The sequence below is a fragment of the Pristiophorus japonicus genome, chromosome 5, assembly GCF_044704955.1.
Source record: "Pristiophorus japonicus isolate sPriJap1 chromosome 5, sPriJap1.hap1, whole genome shotgun sequence".
Classification (NCBI taxonomy): Eukaryota; Metazoa; Chordata; class Chondrichthyes; family Pristiophoridae; genus Pristiophorus; species Pristiophorus japonicus.
The window spans coordinates 237925620-237945391 of record NC_091981.1 but is presented as its reverse complement, the minus strand read 5'-3'; the positions used below and the strand labels follow the sequence as shown (position 1 = coordinate 237945391).

Below are 19772 nucleotides of genomic sequence, written 5' to 3'. Positions count from 1 at the left end.
ATCCATAGCAAGGCATTCCCTTTTATGAACCTCAGTTTCAGAATAAACTAAAACAAATTCACAATTATAAAAAGCTTTGTATTTGATTTATTAGTGCACATTTGAATTCACTGTACACACAGCACGTTTAACACAAGGACTATAAAAGTAAACAGATGCTACTGCCCTTCATTTCCATACATTACAGGATTCACAGTTGACCAGAACTTACCTGCTACCATCTATAGAACAGGACTACTTTCTCAGAGCATGCCATTTCAGGGTGAACTACATTTTTCTAATCTTTACATCTTCAAAAGTAAAGTTGAAATCAATGAGTAAACATTGCATTTGAAAAATAAAAATCACAACCCATCTAAACACCTATTTTCTTTTCTGCTACTATTCCAGCACAACTACCCTCCAAGCTGGTTCCTGAAACAGCTGGGAACTTCACATATTTGGAACAAAGGCATTCATTGTTGCAACAAGTTTTTTTCCCTTTGCGGGAACAGACAACACACATCAGGTGACAATGAATAAATGATTATGTGTGAGCACGTTTGATCCAATCGGAAGAGCCCAATTATCAGATCTGTTGGCTGCTCATCAAATGAACCCAGTCACAGCCTAGTCATTAATACAGGATATTACCCAGTGTTGTAACAATAGAGTAAGCAAAAGGCTCAACTTGATTAAGCTACATGGGCCATTTCCCACATTAAAATACTGTTGAATAGGCTTCCTCTCACACATGTAAAGAATTCAAACTCAGTTTGAATTCAGAGTCGTTGACAATGTCGAATAATCTGTGTAAATCGTTTGTATCTGACAGTTTAAGTGAAATATTAAACTTTATATAAAATACACACTAGTAACTATATGCTACTCTTAACATACATTTTAATCCTTCTTAGTTTATGTTGCCTACACAGTTGAGAGAATTTACTAAAAATCTCATGACAGTAGCAATTCAACAGCATTGAACTACGAATACCAACTGTAGAGGGGAATTAATTTGTGCTTCTGAGTTTCAGTGTGTGGAATCCAGCAAAACATTCAGTTTCATGAAGTACTTTGACTAATTCCTTCTAGCAGTTCAAATATATTAAGTAGCTAGAGTTAAATTTCTAAACCGCTTGTATTAACTCCTCAACTTTGAGCAATTTGATCAGTCAGTTCCGGGAAGTTTTATAGTACTCATTTATATAAAAGATAACGCTTCAAATCTGATATCCCCAAGAAAAAACTGGAATGAATATTCAAAATATCATCCGAGTGTTGATCATGTCCAATAAGTAATAATAAATGTACTAACACGATAATCATTACGTTGGAAACACTGTTCCAGAATAATCAATTTCCCTTCTTCTAAACTCTGATTGTTCTCGATGTGCATATGTTATGATGATCATAGGTAATACACAAAGACTATTCCCTATCAAGTTGAAAGGTAATGCCAGCATCAGATAAGAATTCACTCTGGGTGGTCAAATATACTTGAAATGTTCTAACAGCAGGAACTAACACCTAATTATTCAACAGGGATTTAGGTTTCAACCCCTTCCGAAATGCTGGACTTAAAGGTCATATGCTTAAAACAAGTTTGCCCCTTGAAATAATCTCGGAGTGGTCACTTTGCCTGCCTTTATTAAGATGCACCAATGATTATTGTGTTTGAAAGACAGAAAGAGAATTCTGTATACCATCCACCCTACATGGCATATATACACATTAGATAGCACAGTAACCAACTCTCAAATTATTAATAGATGATAGTTCATACAAAAAAGTTAAGCAATTATCCTAACTCGCACGAAGTCTGGTTCACCCATCATCATAGGCAGTCCCTTGGAATCGAGGAAGACTTGCTTCCACTCTTAACATGAGTTCTTAGGTGGCTGAACAGTCCAATACGAGAACCACAGCCTCTGTCACAGGTGGGACAGATAGTCGTTGAGGGGAGGGGTGGGTGGGACTGGTTTGCCGCACGCTTGATTTCTGCATGCTCTTGGCGATGAGACTCGAGGTGCTCAGCGCTCTCCTGGACTCGCAGACTTACAGTGGCTCCTGGTACGGCAATGCCTCAATTTTAAAGTTCTCATCCTTTTCTCCAGGGACTTGAGCACAAAAACTAAATCTAGATTGACACGCTGAGTGCAGTGCTGAGGGAGCACTTCACTGTCGGAGGTGCCGCCTTTTGGATGAGACGTTAAATCGAGGCCCTATCTGCTCTCGCAAGTGGACGTAAAAATCCCATGGCACAATTTTGAAGAAGAGTAGGTGCATTAACCCCGGTGTCCTGACCAATATTTATCCTTCAATCAACACAACAAAAAAACAGATTATCTGGTCATTATCACATAGCTGTTTGTGGGAGCTTGCTTGTGCGCAAATTGGCTGCCGCGTTTCCTATATTACAACAGTGACTACACTCCAAAAGTACTTCATTGGCTGTAAAGCGCTTTGAGACATCCAGTGGTAGTGAAAGGCGCTATCTAAATCCAAGTCTTTCTTTCTGTGGTCTCGCCTCTCCCCACAATTTCCTCAGTAATTTCTTTGTAATTTCCTCAGACAGCTTAAGAACAACAAGGCTACAGGAGCAGATGGAATCCCTGCGGAGGCACTGAAGTATAGCGGAGGGGCACTGTTAGCGCGAATGCATGACCTCATCCCTCTCATCTGGAGGGAGGAGAGCATGCCGGGAGACCTCAGAGATGCAGTGATCGTGACCATCTTTAAAAAATGGGACAAGTCCGACCGAGGCAACTACAGAGGAATCTCCCTGCTATCAACCACTGGGAAAGGCGTCGCTAGAGTCCTCCTCAACAGTCTTCTCCCTGTGACCAAGGAGTTCCTCCCGGAGTCACAGTGCGGATTTCGTCCCCTATGGGGCACAACGAACATGATTTTTGCAGTGCGACAGCTGCAGGAAAAATGCAGGGAACAGCGCCAACCCTTATACATGGCCTTCTTCGATCTTACAAAGGCCTTCGACACTGTCAACCGCGAGGGTCTATGGAGCGTCCTCCTCCATTTCAGATGCCCCCCAAAGTACTTCACCATCCTCCGCCTGCTCCACGACGACATGCAGGCCGTGATCCTTACCAACGGATCCATCACAGACCCAATCCACGTACGGACCGGGGCCAAACAGGGCTGCGTCATCGCCCCAGCCCTCTTCTCAAACTTCCTCGCTGCCATGCTCCACCTCACAGTCAACAAGCTCCCCGCTGGAGTGGAACAGAACCAGGGGGAACCTGTTCAACCTTCGCCGTCTCCAGGCCAAGTCCAAGACCACCCCTACCTCTGTCGTCGAGCTACAGTACGCGGACAACGCCTGCGTTTGCACGCACACACAGAGGCTGAACTCCAGGACATAGTCGACATATTTACTGACGCTTCCGAAAGCATGGGCCTTACGCTAAACATAAGATAAAGGTCCTCCACCAGTCTGTCCTCCCCGCACAGTACTGGTCCCTCAGTCATCAAGATCCACGGCGCAGCCCTGGACAACGTGGACCACTTCCCTTATCTCGGGAACCTCCCATCAACAAGAGCAGGCATTGATGATGAGATCCAACACTACCTCCAGTGCGCTAGTGCAGCCTTTGGCCACCTGAGGAAAAAAAAAAGTCTTTAAAGACCAGGCCCTCAAAACTGTCACCAAGCTCATGGTCTATAGGGCTGTAGTAATATCCGTCCTCCTGTATCGCTCAGAAACATGGACCATGTACAGCAGATACCTCAAGTCGCTGGAGAAATACCACCAACAATGTCTCCACAAGATCCTAGAAATCCCCTGGGAGGACAGACACACCAACATTAGCATCCTCGACCAGGCCAACATCCCCAGCATTGAAGCACTGACCACGCTCGATCAGCTCCGCTGAGCAGGCCACATCGTTCGCATGCCAGACATGAGACTCCCAAAGCAAGTGCTCGACTCGGAACTCCTTCACGGCAAACGAGCCAAAGGTGGGCAGCGGAAACGTTACAAGGACACCCTCAAAGCCTCCCTGATAAAGTGCAACATCCCTACTGACACCTGGGAGTGCCTGGCCAAAGACCGCTCTAAGTGGAGAAGTGTGTCCGGGTGGGCTCTGAGGTCCTCGAGTCTCATCGCCGAGAGCATGCAGAAATCAAGCACAGGCAGCGGAAAGAGCATGCGGCAAACCAGCCCCACCCACCCCTTCTTTCAATGACTATCTTTCCCACCTGTGACAGAGACTGTGGTTCGTATTGGACTGTTCAGTCACATAAGAACTAAGAAGCAAGTCTTCCTCGATTCCGAGGGACTGCCAATGATGATGATGAATTTCCTCCAGCCCTATAATCCTCTGAGATCTCTGCGCTTCTCCAATTCTGGTCCCTTGTGCAACCCTGATTTTAATCGCTCCACCATTGGCAGCCATGCCTTCAGCTGCCAAGGCCCTAAACTCTGGAATTCCCTCACTAAAAGCTCTCCGCCTCACTAACTCTCTTTTCATCTTTAAGACACTCCTTAAAACCTACCTCTTTGTCCAAGCCTGTCATAATATCTCCTTGTGTGACTCCCTTCGGAGTCAAATTGCTCCTGTGAAGCCCCTTGGGATATTTTACTATGCTAACGGCACTATATAAATGCAAGTTGTTGCTGTTATTGTTCACAAATTACAAATTAACTATGATACAAATGTAATTACGAGTTGGTGATCTCACTAACCAAAGATCCACAGTATAAGCTCCCTCTTTGTCTCCAATTCCAGGACAAGGTGGCCACAGTGATTTAATATCATTTCCAATAATCAGTCAGAAATGATAATAGTGGATATTAAATATTACGTATTTATAAAAGCACAGATAAATATTACCTTAGTGTTTAGCTTCAATTTATGAATAGATTTTTAATATAAAGTACTGAGTTAAACAGCTTGCTTTCATCAGAAGTGTGGCACTATGAAATAGTCAGTTAAAATTAAGCTTACTTCTAAATGGAGCTGCCTGCACTCAAAGGTTTTTTTCCCCTGTCTAGACAACCTATAAATTGCAATGGGATGTATATACTTCTCCTGCAGCAGAGCTCACCAACCAGCTGTGTACATAGCAGACAGACATTAAACAATACATGTGATATGGTCAAATTGTACAAATTCTTTCCATGGAAACATGGTACTGTCTTGAAAGACTAAAAAATATTGGCAAATCTAGCAACATGTTTCTCAACTATTGTTCCAAACAGACTATAACATATCAAATTCTTAACAATTAATTCTACCTCTCCATTTTTGGAAAGTCTCTTGTTCGCTCTTCAAGTTCTTTCCGACATCAGCGATTGGAGAAGGCAGTGTCCGGCCCTCTGCCAAGGGTGCTCTGTAATTGGCCACTAGGAGGTGCTACAGAACAGTCTGGGATCTTGCCTGTTAATCGTTCCCTTCCTGATTGCGGAGTCGTGTTTTGGCAGAAGTCCAACAATCCAGTCAAGACTAGCAATTCACTGTGTGAGGAATCAAGTCTTGACATTCACATCTGAAAACTGTGTTGCACAACTAGTTCAGCATTTCACTTCTACACTCAACTACTTCAGTTTTCGGTACTCACGCGCTATTAGCATTTATGGAAACTGAAAAGAGGTCAACTAATTACTGGTTTAGAATAATTACAGTTTTTATCTATCAGAAATTCTACATTCAAAAGGACAAGCGATAGTTTCACTATTGCAGGTATAAGTAGCCACGTCCCAGCTCTAAAAGCTTAAAAATGCGGGGAAAAAGGAAATATTGTGCTTGACTCTTCTGAGGATGAGGATTGTCGGAATAATGATAGCAGAAATCAACATTGGTGCCTATTTGTGCCACAATCACTATTTTGTATCACTCATTTCACTCTAAAAATGTATAGACTAATGAACTGCAAAAATGAACAGTTCCCACAGATAGAGTCGTGCTAAAGGAATGTTTGGAGAACAAACATTCACAAAGGCAGAGATGAGATGACATCACACACACCTGGACATGCAAATATCACAATCAGCCAAAAATATTTCATGAAACACACCCATTTGAGCTACATAATTTATTACTTTACAAACTAATTGTAGTAGTTATCAAAGCCAACATTTGGTCTGACAGAGTAATTGCCTACATGTTCTACAGTGTTTAAGAGGACTGTCAGCACCTAGCTCTGTGCTCACATTACCCTCGGTACTCTGTGCGAATTCCTTCTGCCTGGTTTCTGCCCTTTACACATCATTATCATCATCATAGGCAGCCCCTCAAAATCGAGGAAGACTTGCTTCCACTCGAAAAGTGAGTTCTTAGGTGACTGAACAGTCCAATACAGGAATTACACTCTGTCACAGGCGAGACAGACTGTCGTTGAAGGAAAGGGTGGGTGGGGAGTCTGGTTTGCCGCTCACTCCTTCCGCTGCCTGCGCTAGTTTTCTGCATGCTCTCGGCAATGAGACTCGAGGTGCTCAGTGCCCTCCCGGATGCTCTTCTTCCAGCTAGGGCAGTCTTTGGCCAGGGACTCCCAGGTGTTGGTGGGGATGTTGCATTTTATCAAGGAGGCCTTGCGCTAAACATCGGTAAGACAAAGGTCCTCCAGCAACTTGACCCCGCCACACAGCACTGCTCTCCAGTCATCGAGATCCACGGCGCGGCCCTGGACAATGTGAACCACTTTCCATACCTCTGGAGCCTATTATCAGCAAGGGCAGACATCAACGACGAGGTTCAACACCGCCTCCAGTGCGCCAATGCAGCCTTCGGCCACCTGAGGAAGCGTGTTCGAAGATCAAGCTCTCAAATCTGGCACCAAGCTTATGGTCTACAGGGCCGTAGTAATACCCGCCCTCCTGTATGGCTCAGAGACGTGGACCATGTACAGTAGACACCGCAAATCACTGGAGAAATACCACCAGCGTTGTCTCCGCAAGATCCTGCAAATCCCCTGGGAGGACAGACGCACCAACGTTAATGTACTCGTTCAGGCCAACATCCCCAGCATCAAAGCAAGCACTCTACTCAGAACTCCTACTCGGCAAGCGAGCCCCAGGTGGTCAGAGCCCTTTACACAGCACCAAAATGACTCAGATCAAAGTCACCAGCATCCTTTATGACTGTGACAGTTGGACACTATTCACCTCAATGCAGCATTTGACATGGCAGACCACTTCATTCTCTTCCACCACCTCCCAACCTTGCTTCACATCCAAAGGACAGTCCACATGTGACTCTACTCCCACCTGCTCCAACACATCCAGCAATGGTGAAAGTATCACCCCTGCACTGTTATGTCCAGAATACACTGTTGGTCTCTTCCTCATTTTTGTATTGCCCCTCAGTGACATTATCCATAGGCATAGGGTGAGTGAACAGCCAAATTGGTCCCTGCACCAGCCCCCTTGACTCCATGACCCCGTATTGACAGACTGCCTAGTTTGAATGTAGGGTCAGCAGCCCCCTCATTTCAAAGACAAAAATGTAGAAATCTCTGAAACGGTTCATATTTCAAAAACAAATTCCTGGCATTATTTAAGTTTCAATGTGGGCCACTGCAATATCGACCTCTGGAGTGCTCTGAAACAATTCATGACCGGTTTACTCCCCAAGAAATTTTTGATTTACTAAGTAAACTCTGCCATAAAAGAGCAACAAAGCTGTTGGGGAAGTGATGTAATGTTTATTAGGAGTACCATGGGGGCACGCTCATAACTGCCTACACAGAAAGTTCCCTATCTCAGTTGAGTTACTGGGGGAGGCACTAAGTGAACCCAAAGTATCTCCTGCACATGGAAGGGGAAGGGGAAGGGGGGAATAAAACATTCCACAAATCTCAGCAGCTCCCCAGTAGCTAGCTACATAGAAATGTACTGGAGCAGGTCACCTGGCTCTCCTTCCTGTCTTGGATCTGGTCCTGTGTAATGAGACAAGAATAATAAAAGATCTCCTCGTAAAAGATCCTCTCGAATGAGTGATCACAATATGATTGAATTTGTAATACAGATTGAGGGTGAGGAAGTCGTGTCTCAAACAAGCGTGCTATGCTTAAACAAAGGCGATTACAGTGGGATGAGGGCAGAGTTGGCTAAAGTAGACTGGGAACACAAACTAAACGGTGGCACAATTGAGGAACAGTGGAGGACTTTTAAGGAGCTCTTTCATAGTGCTCAACAAAAATATATTCCAGTGAAAAAGAAGGGCGGTAAGAGAAGGGATAACCAGTCGTGGGTAACCAAGGAAATAAAGGAGAGTATCAAATTAAAAACCAATGCATATAAGGTGGCCAAGGTTAGTGGGAAACTAGAAGATTGGGAAAATTTTAAACGACCGCAAAGAATGACTAAGAAAGCAATAAAGGAAAGATAGATTATGAAAGTAAACTTGCGCAAAACATAAAAATAGATAGTAAAAGCTTTTACCGATATATAAAACGGAAAAGAGTGACTAAAGTAAATGTTGGTCCCTTAGAAGATGAGAAGGGGAATTTAATAATGGGAAATGTGGAAATGGCTGAGACCTTAAACAATTATTTTGCTTCGGTCTTCATAGTGGAAGACACAAAAACCATGCCAAAAATTGCTGGTCACGGGAATGTGGGAAGGGAGGACCTTGAGATAATCACTATCACTAGGGGGGTAGTGCTGGACAGGCTAATGGGACTCAAGGTAGACAAGTCTCCTGGTCCTGATGAAATGCATCCCAGGGTATTAAAAGAGATGGCGGAAGTTATAGAAGATGCACTCGTTATAATCTACCAAAATTCTCTGGACTCTGGGGAGGTACCATCGGATTGGAAAGCAGCTAATGTAACGCCTCTGTTTAAAAAAAAGGGGCAGACAAAAGGCAGGTAACTATGGGCCGGTTAGTTTAACATCTGTAGTGGGGGAAATGCTTGAAGCTATCATGAAGGAAGAAATAGCGGGACATCTAGATAGGAATAGTGAAATCAAGCAGATGCAACATGGATTCATGAAGGGGAAATCATATTTAACTAATTTACTGGAATTCTTTGAGGATATAACAAGCATGGTGGATAGAGGTGTACTGATGGATGTAGTGTATTTGGATTTCCAAAAGGCATTCGATAAGGTGCCACACAAAAGGTTACTGCAGAAGATAAAGGTACGCGGAGTCAGAGGAAATGTATTAGCATGGATAGAGAATTGGCTAACTAACAGAAAGCAGAGAGTCAGGATAAATGGGTCCTTTTCTGGTTGACAATCGGTGGTTAGTGGTGTGCCACAGGGATCGGTGCTGGGACCACAACTGTTTACAATATACATAGATGACTTGGAAGAGGGGACAGAGTGTAGTGTAACAAAATTTGCAGATGGCACAAAGATTAGTGGAAAAGCTGGTTGTGTAGAGGACACAGAGAGGCTGCAAAGAGATTTAGATAGGTTAAGCGAATGGGCTAAGGTTTGGCAGATGGAATACAATGTCGGAAAATGTGAGGTCATCCACCTTGAAAAAAAAACAGTAAAAGGGAATATTATTTGAATGGGGTGAAATTACAACATGCTGCGGTGCAGAGGGACCTGGGGGTCCTTGTGCATGAATCCCAAAAAGTTAGTTTGCAGGTGCAGCAGGTAATCAGGAAGGCGAATGGAATGTTGGCCTTCATTGCGAAAGGCATGGAGTACAAAAGCAGGGAGGTTCTGCTGCAACTGTACAGGGTATTGGTGAGGCTGCGTGCAGTTTTGGTCAACTTACTCAAGGAAGGATATACTAGCTTTGGAGGGGGTACAGAGACGATTCACGAGGCTGATTCCGGAGATGAGGGGGTTACCTTATGATGATAGATTGAGTAGACTGGGTCTTTACTCGTTGGAGTTCAGAAGGATGAGGGGTGATCGAATAGAAACATTTAAAATAATGAAAGGGATAGACAAGATAGAGGCGGAGAGGTTGTTTCCACTGGTCGGGGAGACTAGAACTAGGGGGCACAGCCTCAAAATACGGGGGAGCCAATTCAAAACCGAGTTGAGAAGAAATTTCTTCTCCCAGAGGGTTGTGAATCTGTGGAATTCTCTGCCCAAGGAAGCAGTTGAGGCTAGCTCATTGAATGTATTCAAATCTCAGATAGATAGATTTTTAACCAATAAGGGAATTAAGGGTTATGGGGAGCGGGCGGGTAAGTGGAGCTGAGTCCACGGCCAGATCAGCCATGATCTTGTTGAATGGCGGAGCAGGCTTGAGGGGCTAGATGGCCTACTCCTGTTCCTAATTCGTATGTTCTTATTTCCTGTCGGAGTGGAACAGAAGCTAAATTTGGGTAATTGTGAAAGAAGCCTAATCTTTTACTTTATATACACTGAACAAAACGGTTAATTCAGGAGTTCCCCCAGTGCTCCAAAAGACTTGCATTTATATGGCGCCTTTCACGACCACCAGATGTCTCAAAGCGCTTTAAAGCCAATGAAGTACTTTGAGTGTTGTAATGTAGGAAACGTGGCAGCCAACTTGCGCACAAGTAAGCTCCCACAAACAGCAATGTGATAATGATCAGATAATCTGTTTTTGTTATGTTGATTGAGGGATAAATTATTGGCCAGGACACCGGGGATAATTCACCTGCTCTTCTTCAAAATAGTGCCATAGGATCTTTTACGTCCACTTGAGATAGCAGACTTGAGATACTCCAATGAGTAGAGGCGCTCTCTGGTGTACCACTAAGATGTGGTTTAATTCCCAGTTCGTTCAGGGTTAGTTGATCTCAGCTGTGGCAGCAGCTAAGCTGCTACAATTAGTCACTGAGATAAGAGGAGGGGGAAGAAACTCAACAGAGCTGACTGCTTCTGATCACTCACTATCCAGTATCCCTGCTCGTAATTGTTTGTGTGATCACTGGATCAGGCTCGGCTATGATGTCCTTAAAAGTTGAACAGCTTGCTGACAAACAAGCCTATATTTTCTGATTGGCATTGTTCTAACAATAAGGTTAACCCATTCACTTTAAGTGGGTTGACGCCAATGTCGGAATATCACCAATTGAAAATCTAGGCTGCATTGTCAAGTCTCAAACATGAAGAATGGCCACTTGGGTGAGGTAAAAATAAAAACAGAAAATGCTAGAAATCTCAGGTCAGACAGCATCTGTGGAGAGAAACAGAGTTAACGTTTCAGGTCGATGACCTTTCGTCAGAACTCAAACTGAAATCCCGCCTGAGGGAAGAGCAGAACTTCTTCAAAGTGGACATTCCTCGAAGAGAAGTGGCAGTGAATTAAACCCTAATACAAAAGCAAAATACTGCAGATACTGGAATCTGAAATATAAACAGAAAATGCTGGAAATCTCAGTGGGTCGGGCAGCAACCTGAGTTCTGACGAAGGGTCATCAACCTGAAACATTAACTCTGTTTCGCTCCACAGATGCTGCCTGACCCAGTGAGATTACCAGCATTTTCTGTTTTTAATTACAGATTCCAGTATCCGCAGTATATAGTGCAACAAAAGTTAGTGGCTTTAGGAGAGCAGATGAGAAAAATGAGAATCCAGGAGAAAAGTCAAATTGGATCATAATTTCAGCATTACACTTTAATCTGCAAAGCTCCCCTTATAATAGGTTTTGACCAAGAAAGCAGATAGGCAACCAGTTTTCAGGCCTCTGCTCAGAGGTGTGGTGGCTCGCTCTACCATTTCCACACTCTATCTCAGGGTATCAATCCTCAATGAAAACTTCCACAGACAGCTGTCAGAAACAAGCAACAAAGTACAGGAGGATATGAGGGCCCCCTATGTTAATCTCCCCCGTCCAGCAGGAATGGTGCTTGGGAGAGGTTAAAATTCTACCTCCTTCCCGACCATTTAAATTTTTACTGCCACAAATCATGCCATCGACGAGGCTCCAGCGAAAGGCAGACAGAGACCTAGTTAACATCCAAAAGTCGCAGCCCGATGACGTAGTATTAACTGAATGTCAGGGGGAGTCACACACTGAGGACTGCCTGGCAGCAGATCCAAGGCAGGAGGTGCCAACTTGCGAAGGCAAGTATTAAGGATCTACTCTTTTTAGAACTTCTTGTAGGTCAGGAGGAGCAGGACTACTCTCCCAAGGCCCTGACAGGAGACATGGGTCCTCCCCAGCCCTGGCCTCCTATCGAACTCGGATCTCCTGGAAAGCTCTCCTTCCACTGACTGACGGGATCCCGTCTCCGGTCTCCTGCTGCTAATTTATACTCCTGCTCGCGGGCCACACGGTTAATCTGGCCGGGTGTTGGGCAGAAGTCAGCGAAGTTATTTAAATGAGGCCTCCACGTTCCACCACTTCATTGTGCAGCACTGTGCACTCCACACACCAACATTTCATCATTTTGAAAGACATGCATAGGTAATGGCTGCTGCATACACTTTGTAAAAAGAATCAGAGAACTGGACGACAGGAAATCACTAATTGAATATTTTAATGGGTTTTCTACAAATTCAGTCAGTCATCAAGCGGTTAATTTACTGCATACAAACATCAGTTAATGCTACTCAACAACAATTTGCATTTATATAGCGTTTTAATGTAGAAAAATGTTCCACAGCACTTCAGAAGACTGGAATCAGACAGAAAGTGACACCAAGCCATAGGAGGGAACATTAAGAGAGCTGACTAAAAGCTTGGTCAAAGAAGTGGGTTTTAAGCTTGAGCAAAGGATGAGCAAGGGGAGGGACCCCAAGGATAGATCCTCGGGGTACTCCAGAGGTAATGGTGCAAGCGAGAGAAGAGAAGCCATTGCTGCAGTGCGTCTGGATATAACTGGATTGAAAAAGGAAGACTAAGCAAGGGCAGTCCCACTCGCTGGACACTGGAGAAGCATTGTAGCGAGGAAGATCGAGAAGAGGGTTGGCACGATGACACAGCCCTGCTTGACTCCGGTCCGGACGTGGATTGGGTCTGTTGTGGATCCGTTGGTCAGGATCATGGCTTTCATGTCGTTATGGAGCAGGCAGAGGACGGCGACAAATTTTTGGGGGCAGCCGAAACGGAGAAGGATGCTCCATAGTCCCTTGAGGTTAACAGTGTCAAAGGCCTTGGAGAAGAATGGTGTGGTCAACCTGCAGAGAGGTTGATGAGAGATAGTGGACCATGAGCACAGAAGATGGAACTTACGATACTGATGAATGCTCCGATCTCACTCTTGAAAGCTACAATTGACCCAGCATCCACAGCCTTTTGGGGAGAGAAAAGTGGCAGCTCATGCAGAGCACGGAGTGCAACAGCATAGAGTGGCATTTGTGAGTTTGGTAAGGGTTATTCTCTTTAAACCATTTGGAGGCTGGAGTAAATTGTTAGTGGCAATTGCCAGTAGCTTCTAAGTAAGTAGCAGTTTAATTTAAAGGGGAAAGTTAAATAGTTGGGAATCTTTCAGGTTTAGGCAGAGAAAAGCAGCTAGTTAAAACCAGTTCTGTAAACGACTGACCAGTAATGAGTCATCTGACCTCGATACAGTTTTAAAAAAGGCAGCTCGTGCAGAGCACGGAGTGCAACAGCATACAGTGGCATTCGTGAGCTTGGTAAGTGGGTGAGTTCGGGCAAGCGGGGGTGGCAGGTGCTGTTTTGTCTTGTTTTTCCTACCAGTGCTGACACTAGAGCAGCTGATAAGGAGTGCGAGAGTAGGAGACGGAGGCCCAGAGACCAGCCCAACCAGTTGCAGACAAAGATAGAGGGATGCGAAATTGAGAGGTGACGTCACAGCCAAGCTGGTAAGTGTTTGGCTGTTCGACTGGTACGTACAACTCTCTTTTCAACTGACTTTTAGATTGGTTTAATTGGCAGCCAACCAATAAGTAGCTGTTTGGTGTTTAAGTAAATTTTAGCAAGTAAATTAATTTAAGGGTTAAGTCATGGCAGGAGAGCTCGGACCCGTGTCATGCTCCTCCTGTTCTATTTGGGATGTGCAGGACGTGTGTCCAGCTGCAAGCTCCTGACAGACCGCATGACGGCACTGGAGCTGCGGATGGACTCACTCTGGAGCATGCGCGATGTTGAGAATGTTGTGGATACCACATTTAGTGAGTTGGTCACACCGCAGGTAAGGGTTAGGACAGATAGTGAATGAGTGACCAAGAGACAAGGCAAGAGCAGGAAGGTAGTGCAGGAGTCCCCTGCAGTCATCTCCCTCCAAAACAGTTTTGGATACTGTTGGGGGAGATGATTTACCAGGGGAAGGCACCAGCAGCCAGGTTCATGGCACCGTGGGTGGCTCTGCTGCACAGAAGGGTGGGAAAAAGAGTGGGAGAGCTATAGTGATAGAGGACTCTACTGTAAGGGGAATAGATAGGAGTTTCTGCAGCCACAACCGAGACTCCAGGATGGTATGTTGCTTCCCTGGTGCAAGGGTCAAGGATGTCTCGGAGCGGCTGCAGAGCATTCTGAAGAGGGAGGGTGAACAGCCAGTTGTTGTGGTACATGTAGGTACCAACGATATAGGCAAGAAGCGGGAAGAGGTCCTACAAGCTGAATTTAGGGAGCTAGGAGTTAAATTAAAAGTAGGACCTCAAAGGTAGTAATCTCTGGATTGCTACCAGTGCCACGTGCTAATCAGAGTAGAGGGAGCAGGATAGTTAGAATAAATACGTGGCTTGAGCAGTGGTGCAAGAGGGAGGGATTCAAATTCCTGGGACATTGAAACCAGTTCTGGGGGAAGTGGGACCTGTACAAAAGGAACGGTCTGCACTTGGGCAGGACTGGAACTGCTGTCCTAGGGGTAACATTTGCTAATGCAGTTCGGGAGTGTTTAAATTAATATGGCAGGGGGATGGGAACCTATGCAGCGAGATAGGGCGAAGTAATATGGAGTCAGAAACAGATGGTAGAAAAGGTAAAAAGCAATAGTGGAAGGCCGAGTAAACAAAGGCAAGAAACAAAAAGGGCCACACTACATCATAATTCTAAAAGGACAAAGGGTGTTAAAAAAACAAGCCTGAATGCTTTTTGTCTTAACGCAAGGAGTATCCGTAATAAGGTGGATGAATTAACTGTGCAAATAGATGTTAACAGATATGATGTGATTGGGATTACAGAGACGTGGCTCCAGGATGATCAGGGCTGGGAACTCAACATCCATGGGTATTCAACATTCAGGAAGGATACAATAAAAGGAAAAGGAGGTGGGGTAGCGTTGCTGGTTAAAGAGGAGATTAATGCAATTGTTAGGAAGGACATTAGCTTGGATGATGTGGAATCTATATGGGTAGAGCTGCAGAACACCAAAGGGCAAAAAACATTAGTGGGAGTTGTGTACAGACCTCCAAACAGTAGTAGTGATGTTGGGGAGGGCATCAAACAGGAAATTAAGGGTGCATACAATAAAGGTGCAGCAGTTATCATGGGTGACTTTAATATGCACATAGATTGGGCTAACCAAACTGGAAGCAATACGGTGGAGGAGGATTTCCTGGAGTGCATAAGGAATGGTTTTCGAGACCAATATGTCGAGGAACCAATTAGGGGGGAGGCCATCTTAGACTGGGTGTTGTGTAATGAGAGAAGATTAATTAGCAATCTCATTGTGCAAGGCCCCTTGGGGAAGAGTGACCATAATATGGTGGAATTCTACATTAGGATGGAGAATGAAACAGTTAATTCAGAGACCATGGTCCAGAACTTAAAGAAGGATAACTTTGAAGGTATGAGGCATGAATTGGCTAGGATAGATTGGCGAATGATACTTAAGGGGTTGACTGTGGATGGGCAATGGCAGACATTTAGAGACCGCATGGATGAACTACAACAATTGTACATTCCTGTCTGGCATAAAAATAAAAAAGGGAAGGTGGCTCAACCGTGGCTATCAAGGGAAATCAGGGATAGTATTAAAGCCAAGGAAGTGGCATACAAATTGGCCAGAAATAGCAGTGAACCCGGGGACTGGGAGAAATTTAGAACTCAGCAGAGGAGGACAAAGGGTTTGATTAGGGCAGGGAAAATAGAGTACGAGAGGAAGCTTGCAGGAAACATTAAGACAGTCTGCAAAAGTTTCTATAAATACGTAAAGAGAAAAAGGTTAGTGAAGACAAACGTAGGTCTCCTGCAGTCAGAATCAGGGGAAGTCATAACGGGGAACAAAGAAATGGCAGACGAATTGAACAAGTACTTTGGTTCGGTATTCACTAAGGAGGACACAAACAACCTTCCGGATATAAAAGGGGTCAGAGAGTCTAGTAAGAAGGAGGAACTGAGGGAAATCCTTATTAGTCGGGAAATTGTGTTGGGGAAATTGATGGGATTGAAGGCCGATAAGTCCCCAGGGCCTGATGGACTGCATCCCAAAGTACGTAAGGAGGTGGCCTTGGAAATAGCGGATGCATTGACAGTCATTTTCCAACATTCCATAGACTCTAGATCAGTTCCTATGGAGTGGAGGGTAGCCAATGTAACCCCACTTTTAAAAAAAGGAGGGAGAGAGAAAACAGGGGATTATAGACCGGTCAGCCTAACATCAATAATGGGTAAAATGATGGAATCAATTATTAAGGATGTCATAGCAGCGCATTTGGAAAGAGGTGACATGATAGGTCCAAGTCAGCATGGATTTGTGAAAGGGAAATCATGCTAGACAAATCTTCTGGAATTTTGTGAGGATGTTTCCAGTAGAGTGGACAAGGGAGAACCAGTTGATGTGGTGTATTTGGACTTTCAGAAGGCTTTCGACAAGGTCCCACACAAGAGATTAATGTGCAAAGTTGAAGCACATGGGATTGAGAACTGGTTGTCAGACAGGAAGCAAAGAGTAGGAGTAAATGGGTACTTTTCAGAATGGCAGGCAGTGACTAGTGGGGTTCCGCAAGGTTCTGTGCTGGGGCCCCAGCTGTTTACATTGTACATTAATGATTTAGACGAGGGGATTAAATGTAGTATCTCCAAATTTGTGGATGACACTAAGTTGGGTGGCAGTGTGAGCTGCGAGGAGGATGCTATGAGGCTGCAAAGTGATTTGGATAGGTTAGGTGAGTGGGCAAATGCATGGCAGATGAAGTATAATGTGGATAAATCTGAGGTTATCCACTTTGGTGGTAAAAACAGAGAGACAGACTATTATCTGAATGGTGACAGATTCGGAAAAGGGGAGGTGCAACGAGAACTGGGTGTCATGGTACATCAGTCATTGAAGGTTGGCATGCAGGTACAGCAGGCGGTTAAGAAAGCAAATGGCATGTGGGCCTTCATAGCGAGGGGATTTGAGTACAGGGGCAGGGAGGTGTTACTACAGTTGTACAGGGCCTTGGTGAGGCCACACCTGGAGTATTGTGTACAGTTTTGGTCTCCTAACTTGAGGAAGGACATTCTTGCTATTGAGGGAGTGCAGCGAAGGTTCACCAGACTGATTCCCGGGATGGCAGGACTGACATATCAAGAAAGACTGGATCAACTGGGCTTGTATTCACTGGAGTTCAGAAGAATGAGAGGGGATCTCATAGAAACGTTTAAAATTCTGATGGGTTTAGACAGGTTAGATGCAGGAAGAATGTTCCCAATGTTGGGGAAGTCCAGAACCAAGGGTCACAGTCTAAGGATAAGGGGTAAGTCATTTAGGACCGAGATGAGGAGAAACTTCTTCACCCAGAGAGTGGTGAACCTGTGGAATTCTCTACCACAGAAAGTTGTTGAGGCCAATTCACTAAATATATTCAAAAAGGAGTTAGATGTAGTCCTTACTACTAGGGGGATCAAGGGGTATGGCGAGAAAGCAGGAATGGGGTACTGAAGTTGCATGTTCAGCCATGAACTCATTGAATGGCGGTGCAGGCTCGAAGGGCCAAATGGCCTACTCCTGCACCTATTTTCTATGTTTCTAGATTTCAACTATCCTGTGTGTGAAAAACCTTGGTGAGTAATCTGGATGGGGCCGCAGAGAATGAGGATTTTAAAGCAGAGACAAGAAAGTAGAACAAAGTAAGGTAATCGAAGGAGGAGAAGGTGCCAGATGGCAAACAAAGGTGTGATTTGTGTAAGCTTGGCATGGCAAGAGGTGAAAAGTACAGCCAGGTAGGGAGGCTTTGCTAAGGTGTCATCAGTTATAAGTGAAGTTTCCGTCAATGCCATGATGTCAAAGCAATTCTCCACAAATAAGGTTGTGGACGGCAAGAGCCTCGTTCCTGAGTGAACGGATGACCTGGAAAGAAATGCAGAGAGGGGTGATGATATGGTGGCAGAGTCCAAAGGGGCAATGGTTGGTGGGGTTGGCAGAGTGAGCGAAGCAAGAAGGAAAATAGCAAGATATTTGTTTGGCGGGAAGGTCAGAGAGAGAGAGGTGGATGGGGCAGTTGAAGCTGCTGCTCACAAGGAAACAACAGGTCCCTCGATGGGCCCTTCGGAGAATGCCAAGAGAAGCACAGAGAAGCTTCGAACCCACTTCTTTGACCGAGCTTTTCGTCAGCTCTTTTAATATTCCCTCCGAAGGCTTGGTGTCACTTTGTCTGTTTTCAGTCTTCGGAAGTGCCCTGGAACTTTTCTCGACATTAAAACGCTGTATTAATGTAAATTGTTATTCAGTAGATTCAACTGATATATGTAGTAAATTACCCGCTTGATGACTGACTGAATTTGTAGAAAACCCATTAAAATATTCAATTAGTGATTTCCGGTCATCCAGTTCTCCGATTCTTTTTACCAAGTGTTTGCAGCAGCCATTACCTGTGCATGTCTTTCAAAATGATGCAATGTTGGTGGGTGGAGTGCACGGTGGAATGGTGGACCGTGGAGGCCTCATGTAAATAACTTCGATGACCTCTGCCCAACACTCGCTTGATGAGAGGTTGGATGAGACAGTCAGGCATGGCATGACCAATTAGAAAAAATGGGAGGACTACAAATCAGATGCACTGTCTTTTATGCCTGACTACATTGAGTGAGACTCCAGCCCAAGAGCAATATTGTGCTAAAATGCTCTCCAATATCCTTCCCCCACAGAAAATAATTCCATAGAATTTCATGCTTTACTTTAAAAAAAAAGCTCTAGTGCCAATGAACACATGAAGACAGGGTTTACCACAATATAAAGAAAACAAAGCTACATATACATCAGTTGTAATGAGGGGCTATACCTCATAAAATGCTAACCTGTCATTTCTCTCTACAAGTGCTGACTGATCTGCTGTGTATTTCCAGCATATTCTGATCTTGTTTCGATTACCCTCGATGCACAAGCAACAATCCAGGCTTGTGAAATCACCTGCGGATATGAACATTTCAGATGGGTCTGTCACTCCTCAAGTCTAGAAAGCAGACAAATGAGGCAACTTCTTCAACTCTTAATATTCCCTTCCATCTCCAGGTTTAGCTACCTTTCAAAATACTTTGATCACTTCCATTCAAAAAATGTAGCAGATGCACTTCCGGTCTCACTCTGGTGAATGTTGCAGTGGCGAGCTCACACCCCACTGCAGCTTTTTTATTCACTGTGCCATCTCATCAGCCTCATGCCAAAGGAACAGAAATAAACTTGATATCACTCGTCAATCACATGGCAAAATAACTCAATCCATTTCAACATGACTGTGGAATGAATAGATAAATGATGCGCTAACCTGTGGGCACGTGCGATTTTCAGAAGGAATGGGAGACTGCTCTGTGCAGTGCGGCTTTACATCAAAGCTTTCACTTTAACCAACATCAGGATTAGCAGAAAATTAAAGTCCTTTAATTAAGCTACATTTAACCTTTTTCAAGTTATAGATCAATGAAAGTATCATTCACTATAGCTGTCCCGAAAGTTACATGTAGATAGAAGTAACAGCTGGCAGATGTCTGTGACCAGATGCCTCCACTGCTAGCTAAAGTGCAAACAGTTCTGTTACCCACAGCACAAGAGTCTCAAATTA

At 44.5% G+C, this 19772-nt stretch overlaps 1 protein-coding gene across 11 annotated transcripts in view; it reads right to left on the bottom strand.

Annotated features, from left to right (window-relative positions):
* Nucleotides 1-19772, bottom strand: part of LOC139264638 (sickle tail protein) — an 801407-nt gene that overhangs the window by 271499 nt on the left and 510136 nt on the right. Inside the window, exon 1 of one of the 11 annotated variants that reach the window (XM_070881427.1) lies at nt 19012-19282. The exons of 9 other annotated variants lie outside the window; for them this stretch is intronic. The gene's annotated coding sequence lies outside the window, so the exon portion shown is untranslated. Of the gene's footprint in view, nt 1-7102; nt 7138-19011; nt 19283-19772 lie in introns of those variants that run through there. One more of the 11 variants, XM_070881425.1, reaches the window with a different exon arrangement.